The following is a 25,757-nucleotide window of genomic DNA, read 5'->3' as shown; positions in this document are numbered from 1 at the left end:
TGAACGCTGAGCTGTAGTCAATGCATAACATTCTCATGTAAGTGTTCCATTTGTCCAGGTAGGAAAAGGCAGTGTGGAATGCAATAGAGATTGCATCATCTGTGGATCTGTTGGGGCGGTATGCAAATTGGAGTGGGTCTAGGGTTTCTGGGATAATGGTGTTGATGTCAGCCATGACCAGCCTTTCCTACACATGGTAAGCAGTGGCGATTTCTGCATGTAAATCTTGGTGTGGCAAACTTATGCATGCCAGCAAAGCCACAACACATACATTAATCGCAGTATAACGGTGACAAAAGGTGCCCACAATCTGTTAGAGCCTATGTAAAGCTGTCCCAACAGCAGAGTCCCAACAGCAGTCCCAACACCTTACCACTGCTACACCTGGCTATCAGCGGAGCCTTGTCTGGCATCGAAACAGTTCATTCAGCCTCATTTACTGCCTTTAAAAAAAACATAGCTGATATGGCTGACTTGCTTAAACAAATGTGGTTTATAATGACAATTGAGATGTACAAACTATGGCATAAGGGGATGACGAGTGGATAAGAGGCAATCCGTAATTCCGATTAAGACATTAATGAGCGAGCTAGGACGGACGTAGTGAATATAATTATTTGTTCAGCACTTTTGAAATGTACAGCGACAGAATTCAGAACATGGGCCGTTCTTATAGTATTCTCCTTGTACACCAAGTCAGAACCATAGGATAAATAAAGGGGGCATATAAGCAGACAATGAAAGCTCTTACAATATTCGATGATGACATTTCTCTAAAACAGGCTATAGTGTCACAATCCGGGTTAGAGCTCCGGTCTCAGAAGTGTAGAGCTGGGGGTACTACCCCTTAGCCACAGAGGAGATGTTGTAGGACCCAAATGAAACACCCAAGGCAATACTCCAGGCAAGTAGATTTAATGTTCACAAAACAGGAGGCAAAACAAAACAACTCCACGAGGGGAGAAAAACAAACTAAAGATAACTTCAAAAACTTACTAAGACAGACACGGTGAGACAAAGCAGGAGACACACAGTCAGGACGCAATAACCAAGTGACAAACAAGGGGAAAACACACAGCTAAAATACACAAGGGGGAAACAAGGCACAGGTGACCTGGATAAGCTAATTAGGACACATGAGGAAGAACTAAGGCAAAGGGGAACACAGCTGACCTCTAGAGGCCAGGAGACAAACAGGGGAAGCAGGAAGCTGACAGGACCCCCTCCTCTAGGAACGACTCCTGACGTTCCTTCCAGAACACCCTGGCCCCAGGGTGCGAAAATCTCGGATCAACCCTGGGTCCAGGATGTCCCTGGCTGGAACCCAGGAGCGCTCCTCTGGCCCGTAGCCCTCCCAGTCCACCAGATACTGCAGAGAGTTCTGGACCCTCCGGGAGTCCAGTATCCGGCGGACTGTGTAGGCCGGCTGGCCGTCTATGATCCTGGGAGGTGGCGGGGGTCTGTGGTGGGGGCAAAAGGAGAAGACAAGACAGGTTTAAGGAGTGAAACATGGAAAGTGGGGTTAACTCTAAGGGAGCGAGGCAGAACTAAACGATACGAAACAGGGTTAACCTTTCTAGCAATGCGGAAAGGGCCGATGTATCTCTGGGAAAGCTTCTTGGATTCGACCCGGAGGGGCAAGTTCTTAGTGGCCAACCAAACTCTCTGACCAGCTCGGAAACTAGGGGCCGTCCGGCGGTGGCGATTAGCCTGACTTTGGTATCTCTGGGAGGTCCGAAGGAGGGTACACCTGGCCTTCTTCCAGGTCCGCCTACAGCGTTGGACAAAGCGCTGGGCCGAGGGAACACCAACTTGCGCCTCTTCCTCTGGAAATAATGGAGGGTTGTAACCGAACTGGCATTCGAAGGGGGACAATCCGGTGGCTGAGGACTGGAGGGTGTTGTGGGCATATTCAGCCCAAATGATATAGGTGGCCCAAGACGTGGGATTACTGGCCGCCATACACCGCAGGGTGGTCTCCAGATCCTGATTAATCCGTTCCGTTTGGCCATTAGACTCTGGATGGAATCCTGACGATAGGCTGGCTGTGGCCCCAATAAGCCTGCAGAAGGCCCCCAAAACCGGGACGAGAATTGGGGACCTCGGTCAGAGACCACGTCCAGGGGAATGCCAAATATCCGGAAGACATGGTTCATGAGGAGCTCAGCAGTCTCCTTAGCCGAGGGCAGCTTGGGCAGGGGAATAAACCGGGCAGCCTTAGAGAAACGGTCTACCACCACAAGGATGACGGTGTTGCCCTGGGATAGAGGAAGTCCCGTAACAAAGTCCAGAGAAAGGTGTGACCATGGCCTTCGAGGAACAGGTAAGGGATGGAGCAGTCCCTGGGGTCGCTGGCGTGTCGACTTTCCCTGGTTGCACACAGGGCAGGCCTCAACATAGACCTGCACGTCCTTCTTGATGGACGGCCACCAAAACCGCCGTCGGAGGAACTCCAGTGTGCGAGCACTGCCAGGATGGCATGTCAAGGGCGACTCATGACCCCACTGCAAGACGCGGGCCCGAACCGAGAGAGGAACGTACAGGCGACCGGCAGGACCACCGCCTGGATCGGGCTCATGGGCAAGAGCTTCTCGTACCCCTCTTTCTAGTTCCCACTGAAGAGGTGCGACGATCCTAGACCTCGGAATAATCGATGCCAAGGGCTTCTCTTGTACCTCGGGAGAATAGACTCGAGACAGAGCATCCGGCTTGACGTTCTTGGTGCCAGGTCGGTAAGTCAGGAGGAACTGGAATCGATTAAAGAAAAGGGACCATCGTGCTTGCCGAGGGTTCATCCGCTTAGCCTGTTGGAGATATTCCAGGTTCTTGTGGTCTGTGAGAACCTGGAAAGGGTGCTGAGCCCCCTCAAGCCAATGGCGCCACTCTTCCAAGGCCAGTTTTACCGCAAGCAACTCTAGATCCCCCACGTGGTAGTTGCGCTCGGCCTCAGACAGGCGGCGAGACATGAAGGCACAAGGGTGTAATCTCCCATCCGCACCCCTCTGTGACAGGACGGCTCCCACCCCCACCTCTGAGGCGTCCACCTCCACCACGAAAGGTCTCTCTGGGTCAGGGGTCACCAGAATCGGAGCAGAAGTGAAGTGGCGCTTGAGATCCTCGAAGGCCCCTGCTGCTTCCGGACCCCAGTGAATCTTGGTCCCTCCTCCCTTGGTAAGCGTCGTCAAGGGAGCTACCACCGAGCTGAAATTCTTGATGAACTTCCGATAGAAGTTAGAAAAGCCAATGAACCGTTGAACCTCCTTGACCGTGGCAGGTGTGGGCCAATCGTGGACCGCCTTGACCTTCTTGGGATCCATCTCTAGGTGCCCGGGAGTGACAATAAACTCGAGAAACTGAGTCTGAGAAACATGAAATTCACACTTCTCAGGCTTAACGTAGAGGTGATTGTCAAGGAGCCTCTGGAGAACCCGGCTAACATGCCCCTCATGTTCCTTCAGTGACCTCGAGAAGATGAGGATATCGTCCAGGTACACGAAGACGAACAGATTAAGCATATCCCGGAGAACATCATTAATCAGGGCTTGGAATACTGCGGGGGCATTGGTGAGCCCGAACGGCATCACCCGATATTCATAGTGTCCCGTGGGCGTGTTGAACGCCGTCTTCCATTCGTCTCCTGGCCGGATCCGCACGAGATGGTAAGCATTGCGGAGATCCAGCTTAGTAAAAATGGAAGCCCCTTGAAGCAGCTCAAAAGCAGTGGCCATGAGAGGAAGAGGGTATCGATTCCGAACCGTGATCTTGTTGAGTCCCCGGTAATCAATACAAGGCCTCAGACCCCCGTCTTTCTTTTCAACAAAAGAAGCCCGCCCCAGCCGGGGAAGTAGAGGCATAGATGAGGCCGGCTGCCAAGGACTCCTTAATGTAGGTGTCCATAGCTGCGTGCTCGGGGAGGACAAGGAAAAGATCCGACCTCTAGGAGGGCAGCACCCAGGGAGTAGATCAATGGCACAGTCATAAGTGCGATGAGGCGGTAAGGCAGTAGCCCGGGCCTTGCTGAACACTGCCTTGAACCGATGGTAAACACTGGGGACTCGGGAGACGTCAACAGACTCTTGAAACTGGGTACTAGGGGCTGAGGAACTCTGAAGCATGCAGGTGAGTTGGCAAGTGGGACCCCAGCTAAGAATGGTGCCAGTAGGCCAGTCGATCTGGGGATTATGTCTGCATAGCCAAGGGTGACCCAGGATAATAGGATACTCGGGAGAGTAAATGAGATAGAAGGTCTCCTCCTGCTGGTGTTGAGAGATGGTAAGTCGCAGGGACTGAGTCGCCTCAGTAACTTTTCCTGGTTCCAGAGGTCTGCCATCTAAGGCTGTAACTGCCTGGGGTTGAGGAAGTAGTTGGGTAGGGATCTTAAGTTCCTTAGCCAAGGTTACATCCATAAAATCACCTGCGGCACCGGAATCGATCATAGCCTGGACCCGATGCTGGTGGCCCTCCCAGGACAGAGTGGCTGGAATAGCTAGGACCGCGTTAGTAGGAGGAGCTCTAATTTTCCCCATCACAACCCTCCTGTAGCTGGGCGGGGACAGGCGTTTCCCGAAAGCTCGGGGCAAGTGGAGCGGAAGTGGCCGGCAACCCCGCAGTAGAGGCACCGACGCTCCCTCATGCGACGTTCCCTTTCGTTGGAAGAAAGCCTGGAACGGCCTAACTGCATGCTCTCCGGGGAATCCTGGGGCAGTTCAGGAGCCGGGGCAGCTCTGAATGACGGAGTCCAAACAGGAGAAACAGAGCTGCTCAGAGGAACTTGGGACTGAGACACCTGACGGCGAGCCGTTCTCCGCTCTCTTAGACGATTGTCCAGGCGGATGGCCAAGGCTATGAGGGACTCGAGATCTTCAGCCGGTTCACGGGTGGCTAACTCATCTTGAAGGGGCTCAGATAACCCTCCCTGAAAGCAGACCCTCAGCGCTTCATCATTCCATCCGCTCCTTGCTGCCATGGTTCGGAACTCAATGGCAAAATCTGCCGTGCTTCGGGGGCCCTGACGGAGAGACAGTAGGCGCTTGGAAGCCTCCCGCCCACTGACAGGATGATCGAACACCCGCTTGAACTCTTCTACAAATGCAGCGTGGGAGTCACAACAGGCCTCCTGGGACTGCCACACCGCAGAGGCCCAGGCGAGCGCCTTGTCTGAAAGAAGGGTAATGAGGTAGGCAATCTTGGAACGGTCTGTGGGAAAACTTGAGGGTTGGAGCTCGAAGGTGAGGGAGCATTGGGTGAGGAAACCCTGGCAAGAGCTTGGATCCCCAGAAAAGGGCTTGGGAGGTGGTAGTCGGGGCTCCGCCAACCGAGAAGGCCTGTCGTCACTGGGAGGTGACCGGGGGGAAGGGGGAGGACCAAGGAGGCGTTCAAAGAGCTGGTGAAGGGAACTCATCATTTCGGCCAGGAGTTGAGAATGTCTAGCCATCAGCTCCTCTTGTCGGCTGAGAACGGCTTCATGGCGCTGGAAAGAAGCCTCATGTCGAATGATCACCGCCAACAGGTCCTGGGAACTGAGTGTTTCTGGGTCCATGATTGACTTGGTTATTCTGTCACAATCCGGGTTAGAGCTCCGGTCTCAGAAGTGTAGAGCTGGGGGTACTACCCCTTAGCCACAGAGGAGATGTTGTAGGACCCAAATGAAACACCCAAGGCAATACTCCAGGCAAGTAGATTTAATGTTCACAAAACAGGAGGCAAAACAAAACAACTCCACGAGGGGAGAAAAACAAACTAAAGATAACTTCAAAAACTTACTAAGACAGACACGGTGAGACAAAGCAGGAGACACACAGTCAGGACGCAATAACCAAGTGACAAACAAGGGGAAAACACACAGCTAAAATACACAAGGGGAAACAAGGCACAGGTGACCTGGATAAGCTAATTAGGACACATGAGGAAGAACTAAGGCAAAGGGGAACACAGCTGACCTCTAGAGGCCAGGAGACAAACAGGGGAAGCAGGAAGCTGACATATAGGCTACATGTGCACCAGCAGATCAGAACAGTAGGCTAAGTTATGAGGGGAAAAGGGACCAAATTATTTGGGTGAGGCACATGGGCTTCTGACAGCTTACTACACAACATACACTTAGTATTACTTTCTTAGCCACAGTATGCATATCTCCCTGGCATATTACATCAATTATGCAGCAGTATACTAGACATTTTAGGACTCACCTTGTTGTGCTCACTTGAACAGGAAGGTGGCGCTGTGGTCCTTCGTGGGCAAATTTTGTCATCAAACTGTCATCAAGTCTGGCATTCTACATTTACTTTTTAGTCATTTTGCAGACGCTCTTATCCAGAGCGACTTACAGTTAGTGAGGGCATACATTTTCATACTGTCCCCCCGTGGGAAACGAACCCACAACCCTGGCGTTGCAAGCGCCATGCTCTTCCAACTGAGCTACAGGGGACTCTCTGGATTTATCGTGCTTTCAAGACAACTGGGAACTCGGTCAAAAAACAAGGTTGATTCATGACGTCAGTGATCTTCAGGTCGGAGCTCCCGATGTCACGCCCTGGCTCTGGGGACTTATGTTCATGATCTAGATCGTGTAGATCTATGTTGGCCAGGGTGGTTCCCAATCAGAGGCAGCTGATTCTCATTGTCTCTGATTGGGGACCATACTTAGGCAGCCTGTTTGGCACTGTTTATTGTGGGATCTTGTTCCGTATGGTTTGTTTTGGTGTTAACCTAGGACTTCACGTATCGTTTGGTTTGTTGTTTTGTTCGTGTGTGTTAAGTACGTTAATTAATAAAGATGTACGCTTACCACGCTGCGCCTTGGTCCGCTTCATCATCTAACGACGATCGTGACAGAAGATCCCACCATAAAAGGACCAAGCAGCGTGCCAAGCAGGAGGAGTTGGCGATGTCCCAGGTGGGCGAATGGTGGTCTTGGGAGGACATATTCACGGGCAGAGGGCCCTGGGCAAAGGTACAGGCCCTGGCAAGAGAGGAGAAACGGCGCCAACCGTGCCGACGACGGACACGTGAGAGGCAACCCCAATAAATGTTTTTGGGGGGGCACACAGCGTGGACGACGGGGCTGCTGGAGGCAGCTACAGGGCGCATCGGAGATCTAGGAGAGGAGGCCACCAGGTTTGGGGGGCTGGAAGGGTGGTTGGCGGAGCCTAGAGGTAGAGCAGAGCCAACTCCCCGTACTCAGGCTAGGCAGCGTGAGACTGGGCAGGTTCCGATTTATGCGGAGCTACGTACTGTGCCGCGAGTGTTCCGGCACAGTCCTGTACGTCCTGTGCGAGCACCACGCACGTGTCGTGCTAAGGAGGGCATGCAGCCAGGACGGAGTGTGCCGGCTCAACGCTCGTGGCCTCCAGTACCCCTCCTCGGTCCCGGATATCCTGCGCCAGTGCCACGTGCTGTAGCGCCAGTACGAGTGCACAGCCCTGTACGTCCTGTGCTGATGCCTCACACACAGGGTGTGGAGATAGGCATTCAGCCAGGACGGGTTGTGTCAGCTCTCCGCTCCAGACCTCCAGTCCGCTTCCACAGCCCGGTCCGGCCTGTTCCTGCTCCCCGCACCAAGCCAGTGGTGCGCGTCGTCAGCCCGGTCCGGCCCGTTCCTGCTTTCCGCACCAAGCCAGTGGTGCGCGTCGTCAGTCCGGCACGGTCCGTGCCTGTTCCACCGGTGCCTGGTCCGGCACCGGTCAGCTGCTCCACACAGGAGCCAGAGCAATCCGCTCCACCGATGTCCAGTCCAGCTCCGGCCAGCTGGACCAGACCAGACCAGGGGTGCTACGGGGGGGTAGAGAGAGAGTGGTGGTCACGCTCGGAGCCGGATCCGCCTCTGAGGCGGAATGCCCACCCGGCCCCTACCCTCTTGTGTTTGGTTGGCGCGGTCGCAGTCCGCGCCTTTGGGGGGGGGGGGGATACTGTCATGCCCTGGCTCTGGGGACTCTTAAATGTTGAGCCAGGGTGTGTAGTGTCTATGTTGTATTTTCTATGTTCATGATCTAAATCGTGTAGATCTATGTTGGCCAGGGTGGTTCCCAATCAGAGGCAGCTGATTCTCGTTGTCTCTGATTGGGGACCATACTTAGGCAGCCTGTTTGGCACTGTTTATTGTGGGATCTTGTTCCGTATGGTTTGTTTTGGTGTTAACCTAGGACTTCACGTATTGTTTGTTTTGTTGTTTTGTTCGTGTATGTTAAGTACGTTAATTAATAAAGATGTACGCTTACCACGCTGTGCCTTGGTCCGCTTCATCATCTAACGACGATCGTGACACCCGACTTGGAATTCCGAGTTGGATGACCGTTCAAAACGTATTTTCCCAGTCGGAACTCGTTTTTTTTCAGAGTTCCCAGTTGTCTTGAACTCAATGAAGTCTGAGATTTCCCAGTTCTGAGTTTCAAGTTGTTTTGAGCATGGCAGAAGTCATGCTGGATTGACAGCATGGCCAATGTTGAATGTTTATCCTTCTAAGCTTGGGAAAGAGACCATTAAACACAGACTTACATTTTATCTATAATTTCTCTTCATATGACAAGGATTGAAAAGGATTTGCCAGTAGATTGTCAACTTGATTCATGATGATGACTGCTAGCGAAGATCTTGAAAGTATGATGTTGACATGATAGTCCAATCAAAGCTACGGTCGATATAACGTGATTTTATGTAATTTTATCTGTGGCCAATGATCTTGAGCCTTTTTGGATGGGCACTTCTAATGGAACTGTATGGCAGCACCCAAGGGGCTTGAATTTTCGAGCTCTCCCGTAGATTTTGCGGTTAAGTGGTTTCCCCATAAGTGACAGAACACTGAGCCAATCACGGCACAACTAGAGAACATTGCCAACCCCTACGCTCCTTATTTTCCGCTGGCTGCCCAACCACCACAGAAAACACTGAGCTAGGCTGAAACATCTGCATTTTACTCAAGAAAGCAAAAAAGAGACCATGTTTGAATGTGGCTTTATTAAGTCAATGATAAAAATTGTTTTACATTGTTTACAAACTGATATGTGTATTAATTCCAAAATAACATGCAAAACAGGCAAAACATATTAATAATATTGTAGTGACACAGGCTGGGTCATAAAGGAAAAAGAGACGGACACTAGGTGTGCAGGACAGAACACAGGTTTATTTCTAAACTGGGCTATTGTTCAGGCCACAGCCCACGCCGCTAAATTCTGAACGTACACAAATACACAATATAAAGTTAAGAGGCAGACTCATAGGAGCAGATCAGGAACCCGAATAGAAAAAGAGAGAGAGATGAGACAGTAGCCCCTATTTATGCATTTCAAAACCCAGCGGAATTACCCATTATACCCCCCCAACCTTTCCATCTGTCCTCGTATATTTAACCCCTGCTAGCACCCATGAGAGCAATAACACACCACGAACACAGAACACAATACCGGCATTACACAAAAATCCTTAAAACGACCCGGTGGTCGCATCAGTCTCTTAGGCCTCCCCGTAACTCTCACCTGTGGACCCCCAGAACACTCATCTGCCCCAATGTCATTTCCAGCGCCCTCCAAAAAGGCAGTCCCCTCCCCAGGCTCAGGTTGCGCTAGAGTCTCCTCGTTAGACTGTTCCCGAGAGCTCACATCAGAGTCCTCACTCCCATTCCCTACCGTTTTCCTCCCTCTGTAGGGCGTCAATCGATCCCGGTGGACCACCACCTTCATGCTCCATGGGGGTACCTCCATACGGTATGTCACCTCCCCCACTCTCTCTATCACCAGGCATGGCCCCACCCAGGCACTGTCCAGCTTTGGGCACCGCCCCTTCTTGTGCATGGGGTTGTGAAGCCACACGCATTCTCCCTCTCCAAAGTGCCTCCCCCTAACGCGCAAGTCATAGTGGCGCTTTTGGCGCACCCTGTGCTTCTAACCGGTTCTGCAGACGACGAACAGGCCAGGCAAAACCCTGTCGTTGTTATCAGGAGGGTGGCCAAACGTCAGTTCGGCTGGGGTGCGCAACTCACGACCTAACATTAGTAGCGCTAGGGAGCACGCAGTCGATTCTTGAACAGCCAACCTACATGCCATAAGAATAAACGGTAAGTGGGTGTCCCAATCTCTCTGGTGTTTTGAGGTAACGATGCTAATGTTCTGTAAAAAATTTAGCCCACAGCCCTTTGGTGACTAATGATAGAGGGGCTACTTCCCCCCACGGCGGTCGTCTTCTCTCTTCTACCCACCGCAGCACAGGACGCAGCTCTGCGTCCTCCTCCTGGCGACGCCTCCACTCCCCGACGTCCACAGCCTCGAGCTCCCGGCACTCTGTCACCCCCAGCTGACTCACCTTGGCGGTGACTCCCTCCTCCGTGCACAGTACTCTCTCTCGCTCCACCCGTTTGGCGCCATACCCACAGCCGTCCTCAGCACATGGGCTGTGGGACAAGGCATCTGCATTGCTGTGGCTAAGGCCAGCTCTGTGCTCCACCTGGAAGTCTTAGGGTTGCAGCTCCTCCAGCCAGCGGGAGATCTGACCCTCTGGCTCCTTGAAGGAGAGAAGACACTGCAGGGCGGAGTGATCCGTCCATACCACAAACGGCAGGCCCCCCAGGTAGTACTTGAAATGGCGTATTGCTGCCACGACAGCCAACAGCTCTCTCCTTGTCACGCAGTTGCGTTTTTCAGCCTTATTAAAAGTTCTGCTGTAATAAGCTACTACGTGTTCCCCATCAGGACCACGCTGAGCCAGCACAGCCCCCAAGCCCTCATTGCTTGCGTCGGTGTCCAGGATGAACGGACGTTTCGGGTCTGGCGAGGCCAGGACAGGGGCCTCCACCAGGGCACGTTTGAGGGCTTCAAACGCCTGCTGGTGCTCTTCGGTCCACTGAAAAACAGTGTCCTCCTTGAGAAGGTGGTTTAAAGGAGCAGCTACCCCCGCAAACCCCTTCACAAACCTACGATAGTAGGATGCCAGCCACAGGAAGCTCTTAACCTCTTTTTTTTCTCCTGGAACTGGCCACCCCCTCACAGCCTCCACTTTGTCTTGCATCGTGCTGATTCCCTCACCACCCAGCTGATGACCCAGGGATGCCACCTCCCTTTGCATGAAATGGCACTTTCCAGGGTTTCATTTTAGTCCCGCCCCCGAGATCCACTCCAACACTCGCCTAAGTGACCCCAGTGCCCCCTCAAACAATGTGCCGTGCACCAATATGTCATCTAGGTACACGACACACTCGTGTCTAGGAACCCCAGCCAGCTCGTGTCTAGGAACCCCAGCCAGCACTCTGTCCATGAGCCTCTCAAAGGTGGCAGGAGCATTACAGAGGCCGAAGCACAACACCTTGATCTGCCAATGCCCCCTATCCATGGAGAAGGCAGTTTCTTCACGTGCCCCTGGCGAGAGGGGCACCTGCCAGTAGCCAATGCGCAGATCAAGGGAGGAGAACCACAAGGACCCTCTCACGTGGTGTAGCGACTCATCGATCCTCGGTAGGGGGTAAGAGTCTTTAGTGGTGACAGGATTTAGGACCCTGTAGTCAACACAAAACCTAAGTTTACCGCCTTTCTTAGGCACCATGACGACCGGCGCGGACCATGGGCTATCTGATGGCTCAAGGAAATCAGCCCGTGACATGTCAACAATAGCTGTGTCTGCTGCTTCCCTCCGGGCAAGGGGAATACGACGGGGCCAAATTTTAATGGGTCGGGCGTCCCCAGTGTTTGTTTCGTGCTGAACTAGTTGCGTTTGCCCTACCTCATCTTCCCACCAAGCGAAGCTATCTTTAAAGTCCAACAGCAGCTACTTGAACTGTCTCTGTTGTCTCTCATCCAGGCCCTGACAGTCTTTCAGCCACACAGCCTCGACGGCGTCGATAGCTTCCTCCTTCCACCCGTCGGGCTGATGGGGTGAAGAAGCCAGTATGTTTTGGGCTACTGGGCTGCCTGTGCTTGCACCGTTATGGAGAGTGAAGGATGTCTCCGCCGGAGACAGCTGCTGGGATGACACAACGGCCAAGGGAGCAGCTGGGACGACCGGTGGAGTTTCGGCAAGCTTGGAGGAAGATGGAGGGACAGCCCCACTGTGCCCCCCTGAAGCTAAGTCCAACTGAGCCCCACAGTTTTTCAAAAAGTCGATTCCCAGTACACAGGGGTCCTGCACCGCTGCTACCCACACTGGACACCCCACAGTTCTTCCCCCCACAGTCACAGATAGCTGACACTTCCCTAACATGGGGGCTAGCTCCGCCGTGACAGTCCGCAGCTGGACAAGGGTCGGCTCCACCCGCACCCCAACAGGTAGTATGTCTGGTCTCACCAGGGTTACTGTAGAGCCCGTGTCGACCAGGGCTGAACATTCCACCCCCTCTACCTTGACGATGACATTGCAGAAGTCCCCCACGGTGGTATGTCCCACCACAACTACCGGACTAGGAAACGCGGCGGCATCTACACCCTGGGGGAGCAGATCCCCACCCTTTTGCCTGCGCTGCTGGGTACCTCTTCTGCTTACTGTGGGTTCGGGGGCAGGGGGGGGTGCCCCCTGCACGAGAACCCGCTGTCATTTCCCTGGTGACGGGAGAATCTGCCACACTCCCGCTGAATGTGGCCAGGCTGGCCACAACCCCAGCAGACAATGGAAGTTGAGCTGACGCTGCGACGTTGCCTGGAGCCCCTCTCAATGACAGTCTTGACTAAACCGCCCAACTCGTCGACCCACTCTGGTTTGGCGACCCCCGGCACCCCGACACCCCGGCCGCCGCTGCTCTCACCTCCGGTTGACTGGCAACCTCCACTCTCACTCTCTCACCCCAGATCAGCTCCCTCTTCCTGGCTATCTCCACTGCAGCCCGCTGAGAGGGTGGGTCCGCCATCTGAACATGCTTACCTAGTTCGGTGGAAGAGAGCGCTCTAATAAAACTGTCCCATGCCAGCTTGTCTTGCACCCCAATCGGCATAGTTGCATAATCCCGCCAAGTCAGGCTCAGAATACCACTCGCCAACGCCTTTAACGATTCCCCCAGAAGTCTCTTTCTGTTACTCAGTTCAATCCGCAGCATGTTGGGCTGCGTGTCGCTGCCGAAACAGCCCCCCAATGCCTCCATTATCGCACTGTAGTCGCCCCTCTCGTCTGGGGCTAGCGTTAGCAGGCATTCCGACGCCTCCTCTGCCAGGCTCAGGGCAAGCTGTAACGCTTTTGTCTCGTCAGACCACCTCCGGCTCTAGCCAACAACTCGAATTTAGTGAAAAAAACTTCCCATTTACCTTGTCCATTGAACTTCGGTAGTTTAGCCGCTACCGTGGCTAATGGCAATAGGTCGCTGCCATCTTTGTTTGCATAAGCAGGCCCAGCCATTTACGCATCTGGTGATGTTGACATCCCCGTCGTCGTGACGTCTGCTCTGGTCGAGCGGTGCGAAGGAAAACCCGCCAGTTCTGCCATCTTGTTGACTGACAATTTAACTTCCGCCATGTGGCTCTCCAGCTCCTCTACAGCAGTCGCTGCCTGAACCTCCCGACCGGGTACCCCCGAGCCCACAACGGACACTTTGTCCGACTCATCCTTAATTTTCCGCCTCGCCCTGAGCATCATGACCATAGATGCGAGCCACGCTAAAGCCAACCAAGGCCTATACTGAAACAGCTAACTCGCCTGATCTCGATCCGTCCCGTAGTTCGAAAGCACTTCTGACACCAATGTAGTGACCCGGGCTGGGTCATAAATGAAAAAGAGACGGACACTAGGTGTGCAGGGCAGAACACAGGTTTATTTCTAAACTGGGCTATTGTTCAGGCCACAGCCCACGCCGCTAAATTCCGAACGTACACAAATACACAATGTAAAGTTAAGTGGCAGACTCATAGGAGTAGATCAGGATCCTGAATAGAAAAAGAGAGAGAGATGAGACAGTAGCCCCTCTTTATGCATTTCAAAACCCAGCGGGATTACCCATCATACCCCGCCAACCATTCCGTCTGTCCTGGCATATTTAATCCCTGCTAGCACCCATGAGAACAATAACACACCCACGAACACAGAACACAATACCGGGTCATTCCAATATATATATTTTTTGGCTAAACAGGTGGGGCTAAAAACAGGTGGCTCTGCCCCACCTGCCCTGAATGACGGGTTGCCACAGATGGTAAGTAACATCTGTATTGTTGTTTCAAGTCTGGTGCGCTCAGGCTGTTGTTATTTTTGTATGAGTGGCCTGCCCTTGGGGTATGGCGTGCATGATGAGTGGCGCGCATCACGAGCAACGTCGTTTGTATCATTTTACCTCGCCTGTGAGAACCATTAGCACAAGCCAGTCTGAGCTGGCTTAGCTGAACCGCAGCCTCTACCATAGAAACAAACGGAAAATGGCTTTGTGTCCGTGGTTGCACCTTTACAATGCAGATAACCGCTTGCCTCTAGCCCAAACCTTTAGAAAACAATGACCTAACGGAGTAAACATTTCTAGAGCAGATTCGCGGGTTTGCGGGACGCTCTTAAAGCGGTATACACAAATTAATCATCAGGAGTAAGAAACTATGAAAATAGGTCAAATAAATCATATTTAATCTGTAAAAAAAAAAATGTCACAGAATATTGATGATTTGCAGTATGGATCAGATGAGATGGAGGTTATTACCACTAAATAAATTAAAAGGAACATTTTAGATGTGCCGCAGAATTTCTTTGTGCCACGGTTTTAAAAAGTTGTGTACCACTGCTGTATAGTGTATTGTGATGGACCAGTGTGACCCCACTCAGTGTTGAGCGTTGCTAGGCAGAGTGCAGCCAGTGGGGGCTAGGGGACAAGGGTAGGGTGTTGGGGCAGGGGACAGGGGTGCACCCTCCGCCTCTGATGGTTATAAATTAGCAGTGCTGTCATCGTGAGGACCCCAGACCATCTGTGTTGCTCTCAGACCATCTCATAGCATCCATAGGCTCCTCCTCAAACACTCCACATGGGCCAGACACACACACACACACACACACACACACACACACACACACACACACACGCACGCACACACACACACACACACACACAAACACACACACACACACACACATAGGGCCTACACACACACACACACACACACAAGCACACACACACACCAGTGTTGGGCTCAATTCAGAACTTTGGAATTGACTCCCATTCAACTCATGAGTTGAAATTCTAATTGAATTGGCCATACCCCAGAGGATGTGGAATTTGACTTTCAGTTTGAGTGACAAGAAGTAGAATTTAATTCAGTGCAATTCAAATAAATTCCACTATCATAGAACATGAGAGTTTCATTGAATCTGACAGGTTACACTTCCAGATACCAAATAATACACTGAACACAAATATAGACGCAACATGTAAAGTGTTGGTCCGATGTTTCATGAGCTGAAATTAAAGATCCCAGAAATGTTCTATACACACAAAAATCTTATTTCTCTCAAATTGTGTGCAGAAATGTGTTTACATCCCTGTTAGTTAGCATTTCTCCTTTGCCTAGATAATCCATCCACCTGACAGGTGTGGCATATCAAGAAGCTGATTAAACAGCATGATCATTACACAGGTGCACCTTGTTCTGGGGACAATAAAAGGCCACTCTAAAATGTGCAGTTTTGTCACACAACACAATGTCACAGATGTCTCAAGTTTTGAGGGAGCATGCAGTTGGCATGCTGACTGCAGGAATGTCCACCAGAGCTGTTGCCAGAGAATGTAATGTTCATTTCTCGACCATAAGCCGCCTCCAACATCATTTTAGAGAATTTGGCAGTGCGTCCAACCGGCCTCACAACTGCAGACCACGTGTATGGTGTCGTGTGGGCGAGCGGTTTGCTGATGTCAACGTTGTGAACAGAGTGCCCCATGGTGGCAGTGGGGTTATGGTATGGGCAAGTATAAGTTACCGACAATGAACACAATTGCATTTTATCAATGGCAATTTGAATGCACAGAGATACCGTGATGAGATCCTGAGGCCCATTGTCGTGCCGTTCATCCGCCGCCATCACCTGATGATAATGCACGGCCACATATCGCAAGGATCTGTACACAATTCCTGGAAGCTGAACATGTCCCAGTTCTTCCATGGCCTACATACTCACCAGACATGTCACCCATTTGTATTTGTCACAGTGGTCACAGTGGTGGCGAGGTGGCGAGGTGAGTAGTCATGCTGTACTTCGCTCCGCAGGTAATATGACACATTACATTACAATGGAACGATTTGATTAGTGTAATGTTGGCTAGCTACATAGTTGTATTTGTATCAAAGATAAAGGTGTAGTATAGAGTAACTATCGAGGTTAGCTAGCCAGCTACATTCGTTCGCAGCGACGCCGTTTTTCAAACAAAGTCAACACCGCAGCCATTGCTAGCTAGCTAGCCAACACTACCAGCTACCAGCTAGCAGTACTGTAGCAACTAAATACAATATCCTTTTAGCCAGTACATTCGATCGCAGTGACGCCGTTTTTCAAACAAAGTCATCACCGCAGCCATTGCTAGCTAGCCAACGCTACCAGCTAGCAGTACTATAGCAACTAAATACAATATAATTTTAGCCAGCTACATTCGTTCGCAGCGACGCCGTTTTTCAAACAAAGTCAACACAGCAGCCATTGCTAGCTAGCCAACACTACCAGCTAGCAGTACTGTAGCAGCTAAATACAATATCTTTGTGCTAGCTAGCCAACGTTTAATTATTGCTGCGTTATGAAAGGAACTAGACACGGACACGAATTATCTGTTTAGTGTGTTAACACACTATTGGTAGTTTGTTGTAACCAAGTATTGGTGCTAAACTGTGTGTTATTGGATGCTAGCATGCTAGTTAGCTATGGCGTCATAGTTAGCTAGCTGAATAAAGTAAGTTGAGTCTATTCCTTGAAACATTGAACCGCTGTAGTTTACAACAATTCTAATTTCTAAAGTGGAAGTTGGGAGAGTTTTATTCGGGTGTTTCAGTGAAACAATTATAGTTTCTGAGGTGGAAGTTGGGAGAGTTATATTTGGGAGTTTTGGTGAGGGAGGCCCCGCTCTCTCCTTTCCCAGATGTTTAGTTCATTTCATTCCGATCTCCTCTGCATTATTGTAGCCATCTGCTACAGCCTGTCAACTATGCCTCTGCCTATCCCTGTTCTCTCCTCTCCGCACAGGCTACACAAACGCCTCACACCGCGTGGCTGCTGCCTCTCTAACCTGGTGGTCCCTGCACGCACCACACACCTGGAGTTCCAGGTCTCAGGCAGCCTCTGGAACTGCCGTTCTGCTGCCAACAAGGCTGACTTCATCCCAGCCTATGCTACCCTCCAGTCCCTCAACTTCCTGGCGCTGACGGAAACATGGATTACCACTGAAAACACTGCTACTCCTACTGCTCTCTCCTCGTCTGACCATGTGTTCTCGCATACCCCGAGAGCATCTGGTCAGAGGGGTGGTGGCACAGGAATCCTCATCTCTCCCAAGTGGACATTCTCAATTTTTCCCCTAACCCATCTGTCTATCTCCTCATTTGAATTCCATGCTGTCACAGTCACTAGCCCATTTAAGCTTAATATCCTTGTCATCTATCGCCCTCCAGGTTCCCTTGGAGAGTTCATCAATGAGCTTGACGCCTTGATAAGTTCCTTTCCTGAGGATGGCTCACCCCTCACAGTTTTGGGGGATTTCAACCTCCCTACGTCTACATTTGACTCATTTCTCTCTGCCTCCTTCTTTCCACTCCTCTCCTCTTTTGACCTCACCCTCTCACCGTCCCCCCTACTCACAAGGCAGGCAATACGCTTGACCTCATCTTTACTAGATGCTGCTCTTCTACTAATCTCACTGCAACTCCCCTCCATGTCTCCGACCACTACTTTGTATCCTTTTCTCTCTCGCTCTCCTCCAACACTACTCACTCTGCCCCTACACAGATGGTAATGCGCCGCCGCAACCTTCACTCTCTCTCTCCCACTACTCTCTCCTCTTCCATCCTATCATCTCTTCCCTCTGCTCAATCCTTCTCCCTCCAATCTCCTGATTCTGCCTCCTCAACCCTCCTCTCCTCCCCTTTCTGCATCCTTTGACTCTCTGTGTCCCCTATCCTCCCGGCCGGCTCGGTCCTCCCCTCCAGCTCCGTGGCTTGATGACTCATTGCGAGCTCACAGAACAGAGCTCCGGGCAGCTGAGCGGAAATGGAAGAAAACTAGACTCCCTGCGGACCTGGCATCTTTTCACTCCCTCCTCTCTACATTTTCTTCATCTGTTTCTGCTGCTAAGGCCACTTTCTACCACTCTAAATTCCAAGCATCTGCCTCTAACCCTAGGAAGCTCTTTGCCAGATTCTCCTCCCTGCTGAATCCTCCCCCCCCCCCATCCTCCCTCTCTGTGGATGACTTCGTCAACCACTTTGAAAAGAAGGTTGACGACATCCGATCCTCGTTTGTTAAGTCTAATGACACTGCTGGTCCTGCTCACACTGCCCTACCCTATGCTTTGACTTCTTTCTCCCCTCTCTCTCCAGATAAAATCTTGCGACTTGTGACTGCAGGCCGCCCAACAACCTGCCCGCTTGACCCCATCCCCTCCTCTCTTCTCCAGACCATCTCCGGTGACCTTCTCCCCTACCTCACCTCGCTGATCAACTCATCCTTGACCGCTGGCTATGTCCCTTCCGTCTTCAAGAGAGCGAGAGTTGCACCCCTTCTCAAAAAAACCAACACTCGATCCCTCTGATGTCAACAACTACAGACCAGTATCCCTTCTTTCTTTTCTTTCCAAAACTATTGAGCGTGCCGTCTTTAGCCAACTCTCTTGCTATCTCTCTCAGAATTACCTTCTTGATCCAAACCAGTCAGGTTTCAGGACTGGTCATTCAACTGAGACTGCTCTTCTCTGTGTCACGGAGGCTCTCCGCACTGCCAAAGCTAACTCTCTCTCCTCTGCTCTTGTCCTTCTAGACCTGTCTGCTGCCTTTGATACTGTGAACCATCAGATCCTCCTCTCCACCCTCTCCGAGCTGGGCATCTCCGGCGCGGCTCACTCTTGGATTGCGTCCTACCTGACCGGTCGCTCCTACCAAGTGGCGTGGCGAGAAGCTGTCTCCGCACCACGTGCTCTCACCACTGGTGTCCCCCAGGGCTCAGTTCTAGGCCCTCTCCTATTCTCGCTATACACCAAGTCACTTGGCTCTGTCATATCCTCACATGGCCTCTCCTATCATTGCTACGCTGACGATACACAACTAATCTTCTCCTTTCCCCCTTCTGATAACCAGGTGGCGAATCGCATCTCTGCATGTCTGGCAGACATATCAGTATGGATGACGGATCACCACCTCAAGCTGAACCTTGGCAAGACGGAGCTGCTCTTCCTCCCGGGGAAGGACTGCCCGTTCCATGATCTCGCCATCACGGTTGACAACTCCGTTGTGTCCTCCTCCCAGAGTGCGAAGAGCCTTGGGTGTGACCCTGGACAATACCCTGTCATTCTCCGCTAACATCAAGGCGGTGACCCGATCCTGCAGGTTCATGCTCTACAACATTCGGAGAGTACGACCCTGCCTTACACAGGAAGCGGCACAGGTCCTAATCCAGGCACTTGTCATCTCCCGTCTGGATTACTGCAACTCGCTGTTGGCTGGGCTCCCTGCCTGTGCCATTAAACCCCTACAACTCATCCAGAATGCCGCAACCCGTCTGGTGTTCAACCTTCCCAAGTTCTCTCACGTCACCCCGCTCCTCCGCACACTCCACTGGCTTCCAGTTGAAGCTCGCATCTGTTACAAGACCATGGTGCTTGCCTATGGAGCTGTGAGGGGAACGGCACCTCCGTACCTTCAGGCTCTGATCAGTCCCTACACCCAAACGAGGGCATTGCGTTCATCCACCTCTGGCCTGCTGGCTCCCTTCCTCTGCGGAAGCATAGTTCCCGCTCAGCCCAGTCAAAACTGTTCGCTGCTCTGGCACCCCAATGGTGGAACAAGCTCCCTCACGACGCCAGGACAGCGGAGTCACTCACCACCTTCCGGAGACATTTGAAACCCCACCTCTTTAAGGAATACCTGGGATAGGATAAAGTAATCCTTCTACCCCCCTAAAAAATAAATAAAATAAAAAAATAAAAAAATTATTAAACTAAAAAAATATATATAAAACAAAAAACAACAAAAAACATTTGTAAAGTGGTTATCCCACTGGCTATAGGGTGAATGCACCAATTTGTAAGTCGCTCTGGATAAGAGCGTCTGCTAAATGACGTAAATGTAAAATGTAATGTAATTGTATTTCTATTTATTAATGATCCCCATTAGCTGCTGCCAAGGCAGCAGCTACTCTTCCTGGGTTCCTGCAACATTAAGGCAGTTATATACAATTTAAAATATTACATGACATTATACCCAATACATTTAGTGTGTTCCCTCAGGCCACTACTCCACTATCACATATTTAGAATTCAACATCCATGTGTACGTGTCTGTAGAGTGAGTGTCTATATGTATGTGTGTATGTGCCTGTGTGTGTGTGTCTCTTCACAGTCCCGGCTGTTCCACAAGGTGTATTTTTACCTGTTTTTTAAATCTGATTCTACTGCTTGCATCAGTTACCTGATGTGGAATAGAGTTTCATGTAGTCATGGCTCTATCTAGTACTGTGTGCCTCCCATAGTCCGTTCTGGACTTGGGGACTGTGAAGAGACCTCTGGTGGCATGTCTTGTGGGGTATGCATGGGTGTCCGAGCTGTGTAAAAGTATTCCAAACAGACAACTCGGTACATTCAGCTCGTCGACACTTCTCACAAAAACAAGCAGTGATGAAGTCAATCTCTCTTCCACTCTGAGCCAGGAGAGACTGACATGCATGTCATCAATGTTAGCTCTCTGTTTACTTTTAAGGGCCAGCCGTGCTGCCCTGTTCTGAGCCAACTGCAATTTTCCCAAGTCCCTCTTTGTGGCACCTGACCACACTACTGAACAGTAGTCTAGGTGCGACAAAACTAGAGCCTGTAGGACCTGCCTTGTTGATAGTGTTGTTAAGAAAGCAGAGCAGCGCTTAATTATGGACATACTTCTCCCCATCTTAGCTAATGTTGTATCAATATGCTTTGACCATGACAGTCTACAATCCAGGGTTACTCCAAGCAGTTTAGTCACCTCAACTTGCTCAATTTCCACATTATTCATTACGAGATGTAGTTGAGGTTTAGGGTTTAGTGAATGATTTGACCCAAATACAAAGCTTTTAGCTTTGGAAATATTCAGGACTAACTTATTCCTTGCCACCCATTCTGAAACTAACTGCAACTCTTTGTTAAGTGTTGCAGTTATTTCAGTTGCTGTAGTAGCTGATGTGTATAGTGTTGAGTCATCCGCATACATAGACACACTGGCTTTACTCAAAGCCAGTGGCATGTCATTAGTAAAGATGGAAAAAAGCAAGGGGCATAGACAGCTGCCCTAGGAAATTCCTGATTCTACCTGGATTATGTTTGAGAGGCTTCCATTAAAGAACACCCTATGCACATTATAGCAAGGGGTGTAAAGTCATAACACATACGTTTTTCCAGTAGCAGCCTATGATCGATAATGTCAAAAGCTGCACTGAAGTCTAACAAAACAGCCTCCACAATCTTTTTATCATCAATTTCTCTCAGTCAATCATCAGTCATTTGTGTAAGTGCTGTGCTTGTTGAATGTCCTTCTCTATAAGCATGCTGAAAGTTTGTTGTCAATTTGTTTACTGTAAAATAGCATTGTATCTGGTCAAACACAATTTTTTCCAATAGTTTATTAAGGGTTGGTAACAGGTTAATTGGTCAGCTGTTTGAGCCAGTAAAGGGGTCTTTACTATTCTTAGGTAGTGGAATGACTTTTGCTTCCCTCCAAGCCTGGGGGCACACACATTCTAGTAGGCTTAAATTGAAAATATGGCAAATAGGAGTGGCAATATCGTCCACTATTATCCTCAGCAATTTTCCATCCAAGTTGTCAGACCCAGGTGGCTTGTCATTGTTAATAGACAACAATAATTTGTTCTCCTCTTCCAAACTCACTTTATGGAATTCAAAATTACAATGCTTGTCTTTCATAATTTGGTCAGATATACTTGGATGTGTTGTGTCAGCAATTGTTGCTGGCATGTCATGCCTAAGTTTGCTAATCTTGCTAATGAAAACATTATTTAAATAGTTGGCAATATCAGTTGGTTTTGTGATGAATGAGCCATCTGATTCAATTAATGATGGACCTGAGTTTGCCTTTTTTCCCAAAATTTCATTTAAGGTGCTCCAAAGCTTTTTACTATCATTCTTTATGTAATTTATGCTTGTTTCATAGTGTTGTTTCTTCTTCTTTTTATTCAGTTTAGTCACATGATTTCTCAATTTGCAATATGTTTGCCAATCGGTTGTGCAGCCAGACTTATTTGCCATTCATTTTGCCTCATCCCTCTCAACCATACCATTTTTCAATTCCTCATCAATCCACTGGGATTTAACAGTTTTTACAGTAATTTTCTTAATGGGTGCATGCTTATTAGCAACTGGAATAAGCAATTTCACAAATGTGTCAAGTGCAGTGTCTGTTTGCTCCTCATTACACACCACGGACCAACATATATTCTTTACATCAACAACATAGGAATCACTAAAAAACGTATTGTATGACCTCTTATACACAATATTAGGCCCAGCCTTTGGAACTTTGATTTTCCTAGATATGGCTACTATATTGTGATCACTACATCCAATGGATTTGGATAATGCTTTCAAACAAATCTCTGCAGCATTAGTAAAAATATGATCAATACATGTTGATGATTTAATTCCTGTACAGTTTGTAACCACCCTGGTAGGTTGACTGATAACCTGAACCAGGTTGCAGGCACTGGTTACAGTTTGAAGCTTTCTCTTGAGTGGGCAGCCTGATTAAAGCCAGTCAATATTTAAATCACCCAGAAAGTGTACCTCTCTATTGATATCACATACATTATCAATTATTTCACACATGTTATCCAGATACTGACTGTTAGCACTTGGTGGTCTATTGCAGCTTCCCACCAGAATTGGCTTTAGGTGAGGCAGATGAACCTGTAGCCATATTTATTCAACAGTATTTAACATGAGATCCTCTCTAATCTTCACAGGAATGTGGTTCTGAATATAAACAGCAACACCTTCACCATTGGCATTTCTATATTTTCTGTAAATGTTATAACCTTGTATTGCTACAAATGTATCATCAAAGGTATTATCTAAGTGAGTTTCAGAGATAGTCAGAATATGAACGTCATCTGTTACTAGCAAATTATTAATTTCATGAACCTTGTTTCTTAAGCTACATATGTTAACTTGGGCTATGTTGACCACTTTTCTTCTAGGATGCTTACTTGTTTTCATTGCTTTACTGGGAAGCTTAGCAGCAGTAGATGTGCTCATGTTCTTTATGTTAGTGCACGGTGAGGTGCACACAGTGGACTGCCACCTCGGGCACACCGGCTCAGTGCTAACAGAAAAAATCTGGTTCTTAGGCACATGATTACTGCACACAATAGCTGTAGGATCAGCGGTGGCATTCAGGGTAGGTAGAGGAACATACATTAGGTTACTTATATTGTGACTACCGACGCCCCTGATGTAATGTACATTTTCTGAAGCATTTTGACAACTCTTCGTCACAATGGTAGGGATTAGCTGAGCTGGGCTTGGGTCATTGCTAAGTCATTGTCTCAACGCAGCCTTATAATGCTGTGAAAGGATCCAGGAACCCAAATGATTTGGGTGGATCCCATCCTCCTTATAAAACATGTTTTGTTTCCAAAAGGTATCGAAATTGTCAACAAAGGTTACACCCATTGAGCTGCAATATTCACGTAGCCAGTTGTGAAGAACAAGAATCCTGCTAAAGCGTTCAATGCCACGATTTAGAGAGGGCACAGGGCCAGATATGATGTTTTTTTTGTTAGTGTCTAGCAGAGAGTCAATCAGCTCTTTAAAATCCAGTTTCAACTGTTCAGAGCTGCCCTTCATAATGTAATTAAAACCCACATGGACTACGATAGAATCGATTTCCATGTTCTGACATAGTACATTCGGGAGCAGCTTAGTAATGTCATTTACTCGAGCTCCGGGATAGGACATTGTTTTTGCACCAGGAACGGTCACATTTCTTACCATGGAGCTGCCCAAAATCACGGCTGGTGAGAAGGACGAGGAAATTTGCCCACTCCCACGCTTCACAGGATGCAGGCCTCCGACAGATGGAGAAGCCCTGCTCGATCCAGAGCAGGGACGAAAGGTTGCCGACGTCGACTTCGAAATCGTAGTAGTAGGCACTGCGGCTGCAGACACAGGCACCCCCAGCGACTAAGGTGCAGGAAGATCAGGCTCCAGGACGGCAAAACTATTCATTGTTTGTATCCGCTCCGGGCCTGTCGTTGGGAGTGTAGACTGCTTTGTGGGAGGTCGCTGTCTTCGGCTTCCACAGCTCGTGACATGCGACCATCGTTGATTGCCTTTCTCCTCATGCTGTACTCCATCAGATGGTGGAGCTCCGGGCAACACCGGCCAGTCGGATAACGACAAACGACAAGGCGGAGATGCATCCAACAAGCGCGAACGCCGTCCAGCCACCGGCGTAGAAAATGTAAAAATTCCACTCTGCATGTTCCCCAGTTTCTTACGTAGGCTGGCGACCTGTGTGATCAAAGGAAGCCACCTCAAGCATATATCCTCGGCAAGTAAATAACTGCCAAATTGGAACTCCGAGTGATCCGGTTTGTCCCTAAACAAAGCGTAATAGATACAGCTCCTACAGCGCGGGAACCGTTCATTTAGTTCTCCAGACAAAGAGGGCTCCATTGCAAAACTAATCTGGTACCAACTTCGATGGCTAGCAGCTTAGCGTCTCTGTTAAGCAGGCTTCAAGCTGTCTCTTGATGGCTAGCAGCTTAGCTAGGTTAGCGGCTCTTTCAAGCAGACTTTAACCTGTCAGATAAGCGAGATTCCGGGACAAGAGATAGAGGTCCTAGCTGTTAAAAGCTAACCGCGATGCGGAATCCATGCAAAAACACGTTCAGTATTTATGTTTAACAAAGATTGGTTATGTTTTAGTTAAAATAACAAACCAAGTGTTTCCAGCATACAGTGTTCAGCTGCGCACTCTGATGACGTCAGACGTTGTTCAAACATTGAGCATGTTTGGGATGCTCTGGATTGACGTGTACGACAGTGTGTTCCAGTTCCCGTCAATACCCAGCAAGCCATTGAAGAGGAGTGGGACAACATTCCACAGGCCATAATCAACAGCCTGATCAACCCTATGCGAAGGAAATGTGTCTCGCTACATGAGGCAAATGGTGGTCACACCAGATACTGGCTGCTTTTCTGATCCATGCCCCTACCTTTTTTAAGGTATCTGTGACCAAAAGATGCATGTCTGTATTCCCAGTCATGTGAAATACATAGATTAGGGCCTAATGCATTTATTTCAATTGACTGATTTCCTTATATGAACTGCAATTCAGTAAAATCGTTGAAATTGTTGCATGTTGCATTCATATTTTTGTTCAGTATATATCACTTTTCTCTGGAAACGATGTTAATATACTCTTTTAACCATAGTGCTTAAAATAGCCAATTATATTTCCACCAACCATTTCATTTGTTTGGCTTCTTTTTGAAGGCCTCTGGATCAACTTGAGGGTTAAACTAATGCATTCTGGGAAATCTAGTATTTTCCCCATATTGAGCAAAATTTAAGTGATTAATGAAATATAATAACTGATATTCTCATACAGGTTTTGTTTTTCCTTGATCATCCGTTTTAAGA

At 49.4% G+C, this 25,757-nt stretch overlaps 1 pseudogene; it reads right to left on the bottom strand.

The window, feature by feature from the left end:
* Positions 1-9,450: 9,450 nt before the first annotated feature.
* Positions 9,451-25,757, bottom strand: part of LOC123492015 — a 128,647-nt pseudogene continuing 112,340 nt past the window's right edge.

This window comes from Coregonus clupeaformis, chromosome 11 (genome assembly GCF_020615455.1).
Source record: "Coregonus clupeaformis isolate EN_2021a chromosome 11, ASM2061545v1, whole genome shotgun sequence".
Lineage (NCBI taxonomy): Eukaryota > Metazoa > Chordata > Actinopteri > Salmoniformes > Salmonidae > Coregonus > Coregonus clupeaformis.
This window is presented reverse-complemented; position numbering and strand designations above follow the sequence as displayed.